Source organism: Phoenix dactylifera, unplaced genomic scaffold (genome assembly GCF_009389715.1).
Source record: "Phoenix dactylifera cultivar Barhee BC4 unplaced genomic scaffold, palm_55x_up_171113_PBpolish2nd_filt_p 000327F, whole genome shotgun sequence".
In the NCBI taxonomy this organism is placed as follows: domain Eukaryota; kingdom Viridiplantae; phylum Streptophyta; class Magnoliopsida; order Arecales; family Arecaceae; genus Phoenix; species Phoenix dactylifera.
Genome location: NW_024067791.1, coordinates 467,457 through 473,362, shown reverse-complemented (window position 1 = coordinate 473,362; position 5,906 = coordinate 467,457).

Here is a 5,906-nt window from a genome sequence, read left to right as displayed (position 1 = left end):
AGACTGTCAATCATAAAACCACGTGCGACTATTTTATTTCTCAAATAAATAGAACAGCAGTCTTTGTCAAATGTAAAAACATGACCTTCCTGTGCTAGACATGAAACAGAAATCAAATTTCTGCTAGCAAGAGGTACATAATAGCAGTCTCTAAGTATTAAACTAAATCCAGACGGTAGTCGCAGATGGTAGGTGCCCACAGCCACAGCAGCAACTTTTGCCCCGTTGCCAACCCGAAGGGTTACCGCACCTTCTGCCAGCCTTCTACTTTCCTTTAGACCCTGCATGGTAGTGCACAAATGAGCACTAGAACCAGAATCTATAACCCAACTGGAAGTAGAAGAAACCGTTAGATTAGTTTCAATTATGAGCAAGTCTATACCTTCTGAAGGTGTGTCACCTTTCTTGTTCTTCAGGCTCTCGAGGTATGAAGGACAGTTTCTTTTCCAGTGGCCTTCGACATTGCAGTGGAAACATTTTCCTTTGTCGTTAGCCTTTTTCTTTTGAACTTCCTTCTTTGGCTTCTTGTCTTTCTTCTGCTTCTTTGTAGGCTTCCTTTTCTTCCAAGTAGACTTTCTCTTGGAACCAGAAGTCAACTCAGCAGCGAGGACATTGCCCCTTGAACCTTTCAAGGCTCCCTCAGCAGTTACCAACATGTTGATTAGTTCAGTCTTAGTGCATTGAATCTTAATCATGTGGTAGTTTACTATAAACTGACCAAATGAATCAGGAAGTGACTGTAGGATCAAATCCACTTGCAATTCCTTGTGCATGTCCATACCGAGCTTCTCAAGCTCCTCTAGGTCCTTGATCATGGTCAGACCGTGATCATGGACAGACTGCCCTTCGCGCATCTTCGCTTTGAAAAGCCTCTTGGACACTTCAAAACGAGCTGTGCGACTCTGCTCACCATACAACTCTTGTAGGTGTGCCAGTATGTCCCTAGCAGTCTTTATATTTTCATGCTGGCATTGGAGTTCATTAGACATAGATGCCATCATGTAGCATTTTACTCTAATGTCATTATCCAACCACTTTTTATGCATCTCACGCTGAACATCAGTGGGACGTGCTGGTAATGTGGGGATATCTGAATCGAGTATATAGCCTATCTTCTCACAGTCCAAAACTATTTTGAAATTTCTAAGCCAGTCCTTGTAATTGGTTCCAGTCAGTCGGTTGGTCTCAAGAATACGGGTCAAAGGGTTTGAAGCCGACATTGTATCTGCAGAGAGTAAAGATTCTAGTTAGACTCTTGTACTTGATCCTAATCTGTCCTAAGGTCTTTTAGAACAAATATGACTCCCACTATTTTTTCGAATTCCTCACACTCCCCTGGTAGGAAAACGGAAATCCCACACGACTAGGGTTTCTAGTGGGTACTGCGGTCCCACCAATTCACATGCCACCTCACCTAACAGTTATTGGTGACACATAGATGGATGAGTGTACAACTCTTGTACAATGCTTCTTAAGCATGTTGCAGTGCAACTTGGTCTCTAAGCCATGAAGACCTCACCTAACAGTTATTGGTCTCATTTCTTAGTTAAGTCAGACCCACTGTATAACCGTAGGAATAAAGTCGTCATTGGGTCCTCACCTAACAGTTATTGGTGCCCAACCCCACCTTTACCCTACAACATCTCATGTCTATAGAGAGGTCCAGCCCCCCAATGCAACTTGACCACTGTATCCAGCCGAGACAAGTCAACATCAGAAAGGCCTTAGCAGCTCTACTACAGTGGAAGACCTATTGACTTAATATTGGTTAATCAGGTCTTAGTGTTTGCAACTTGAGCCTTTCATAAGAGGTAATCGAACAATTGGCCAGGTAAGCAGGTGGGAGGCTCCCCTTACTCAGAGAGTAAGGTCCTAATTAAGTAACCATCTTTCATGCTTTCCTAGACACCAATTAGATCAATTAATCTAATATGACTTGCTCATGTCGGTTCACTCTCGACTTGATTGAGGAGGTTTTGATTTAGGTCTCAATTGGGTTTGCTACATCACATGTAGACCTATCTACCCGACTCTCATTCACATCACATGCAAACGGCGCATTGCAGGCAGTTATAATCGCGGCAATAATTAAAGCTAAACTTTAACTAGGTGATGATCATGGATTCTAATTAGGTCGTATTACAAGCACATGCACATCAATCGATCAAGTGGTCTTCAACTCTTGAATTGGATCCAAGCTTCCTTGATTCGATCCTTGATCAACTCTTGATCCCATCGCCATCAACCGCTTAGACCCCTGTTCATCTCATGCATCGTCTTCGACTTGATCGTTGATGTACATCACATCACAGAAATACAACCAGATGTAAAATAAAAATAAAAATAATTTACATCTCCTTTTAGGAGGCACGCAGGCCTCTCAAAACATCAAATAAGATGCATGCAAGCATCTGAAAAATTACATGACATCGCAGATCACATCGCAGGTCATTACATTTGATACCAAAAGGGGTTGAATCCTATGATCATCACTGTATGCTACAATTATAATTTTCAGATCTGAAACTTAACTGATTATATCATGACATAGGTCGCTGATCATGCTAATCATGATTCTAAACTTTGTAATCCCATTAACAATGCAATTAGAATCATCTTTTTATCACATAAAAATCAGCATGTAAAAATCAGCACCCCTGAAAAAATCTGCATGCAGAATTTTTCAGCATGCATGATCATTTAATTTTCAGATCTAATATGCCTTTAGATATTTAATTCTTACCTTAATCTACGAAGCCTAGGCTCTGATACCACTGTTGGGAACCCGCCCATGCCGCTGATATTTCAAAAATTTCAGATGGCAGCGGAATCGGCATGCACGGGTTCGACGTTCATCGCATGAACGCTTGTTTCGAGACCTTTCGTAATTAGGTAAGAATTAAAACTTTTAGAACTAATAGGAAGATCAAATCTTCACCTTGCGCGGGTAGATGATCACCGCGAATCTGAATTCGTGGTTTTGGAAGAGGGTTCGTTTGAAGCCGTTCAAACGTCCGGCCTCTACGGGTATCCACACGAAGTAGAGAACCGATCAAAGCTTTCTTGTCTTCCCGGGGTGCTAGCTCCCTTGCAAAGACTCCTTTGATGGCTGATCTCTTCTCTTTCTTTCAACTCTTGAAAGTGCTTGAGAGGAGGAAGAAGAAGAAGGAACTCAAGGAAGAAAAATACAGCTTCTGCAGCCTTCTTTCTTTTCCCTGCGTTGGAAGAAGGATTGGAGGAAGAGGAAGACGCCAACGCTTGGACCTTGCTCTTCCTTTGCTTGCGGCTGAACCAAGAGAGGAGAGGGGAGGGTGGTGGCAGCAAGAGGAGGATGAAAAGCTCTCTTAGGGCGCCGGCCTCTAGTCCTCTTTAAAAAGGGATTGGAGCTCCTAACTTTTAGGAGTTCCAATGACAACCTACCAAATAAGAAGGGGGCGCCGGCCCTAGCTCCTCTCTTCTTGTCGCCCCAAGCATTTGGAGAGGGGCTGATGCCCCTCTTAGTTGGTTAACCTAATCCTCTTCCAAAGAGGATTAGGTGCCTCTCTCATGGTTTCATCCTAATCTAATTAGGATTGGCCAAATTGGGTTCAATCTATGCTAGTCCTAATCCAATTAGGACTTGAATGAACCATGACTCAATTGAACTCTTCAATCCTAATCCAATTAGGAGTCATGTTGATTCATTAGATTAATAATTAATTTAGACTTAAGGAATCCTAATCCAATTAGGATTTGTTTAATTTTAGTCCTAATCTAATTAGGACTCTATTTGAATCCGAAGTCCTAATCCTATTAGGATTTCTAGGAATCCTACTCCAAGTAGGAATCCAATTTTAATTCAAAACTCCTAATCTCATTAGGATTGAGGAATCCTATTCCAATTAGGAATCCCAGTCCTAATCCAATTAGAACTCTAGGTATCCTACCCGAAGTAGGATTCTTGTTTCAAGTCCAATTAATTAATTTCCTTTGTTCTTCTTCAACTTCTTATCAATCAAATTGATTTCTTGTGATTCCTAATCACGATTTCAACCATCGGATCGGTCAATACTTCTAGTGTGTGTGACCCCATAGGTTCTATTCTGACTGGTAGTGAGATATATTGTGATCTCTATCACTATATCATTGAAAACTCCTTTCAATGGGTTGGAACGATTCCAACTCAACTCATTAGGGTTTATCGATCATCAAGATAATCCCTATGAGTCCCACCATCCACCAGTGACACCTAGCAGCATGTAGTGGCTACCCAGCAGAATAGAATGATGAACCTCTAGGTGCAGTTAAACATTTGATACAGTCCTACTATCGTGGATCCCTACAGGACGGAGGTCATGGACAACTCGTCAAACCCCATCGTCTGTCATATGTCAAGATTTATTCGACTCGAGTTCGATAGTGAAAAACTCTTTCTCCACTGTGCATACTGCCCCGGCCGAGGTCTTACGAACTCAGTCTTATAAATCACATAGGATCTCTTCTTATCTATCAAGGTTGATAGATTCCATATAGGTGCATACCCTACTCCTACAGTGAACTTACTGCAGCCAATCTACACTGCATGGACCCATATGGCTAGAGACCATGTATGTGTGCAGTCAAACTACAATAACCTCACTGTGAGTAGCCGAAGCACCGCAGGTCAAAGGACCAGTCACACTACTGCAACATCAAGCAAGTCACTGACGAGTGGATAGACATCCAAGTGACTTCTTGTATTGGTCACGCTCAGTACCCTTGTTCTCTAACAAGCACCTGCACTATCACTTCAGTGTTCCTACACTGTGGACTCAAGTCTCGTCTATCCAGAAGGAGAGTGATCTGTGCACTGATCGGATCGATCACCGTCCTCGTGATGATCCTTTGATCAGGAGCATTTAGAAATTAATCACCAATGATACATGGCTCAAATTCTCAACTCTTGAGAATATGTATCATCATCTTATTAATTTCTTGGACGATTCATAGACACATAAACAATATGAATGAAAAAGATGCCTTTTATTTATTCAATAATAAATAGTCAAGTACAAAATTATGTCCCTAGAATCAACAATGTGTCAGCCAAATTGGCTTCTAGGGCATACATCTAACAATCTCCCACTTGCACTAAAGCCAATTGGTCATATATCTTAGGCCCATCTTCTCAAGGTGGGCTTCAGTCTTTTGCTGACTCAGCTGCTTAGTGAACGGGTCTGCCACGTTATCCGCGGAGTCTACTCTCTGTACCTCTACATATTTCTTCTCCACATAGTCGCGTATGAGGTGAAAGCGCCGCTCTATATGCTTAGACTTCTGATGAGACCTTGGCTCCTTAGCAAGGGCTATGGCGCCATTATTATCGCAGTAGAGTGTTATGGCATCTGATGTCATCACATCCAACTCTGCAATGAATTTCTTGAACCAGAAGCCTTCCTTAGCAGCTTCAGAGGCGGCGATGTATTCGGCTTCCATAGTCTTCCATTTTTCTTTGCTTTCACATTGAGGACAATGTGAAAATTATGTTTGGGGGAGTGGATATTTGATTATGGTGAATGTTGGTACAGGTTATGTTTGTTTGAGAAAGAAATTTTTTTCGAAATTCTGGTTTGTTCACTTTCATGCAAGTTAATTGGTGATCATATCCATGTCTTCCAAACCAAATTTTTATGTGTAAGATTAGGAGAAATGAACATGCATTTGCACTTGTGTGAGACTTATCTAGGATCAACATTACACTTTTGGGTTCTTTATTGTGTTTAAGCATTGAATTTTGATTTAGGATAGGCAATATCTTATAAAGCAAGAGTAAGCATATTTGTTTTTCTTTGGGATTATTGAAGTACATCTTTCCTTGCAAAGTTGTATGAGTTGTGTGATTATGCATAAAAGATGAGTGTGATGCTTTTCTTGTGATTATCCCCTTT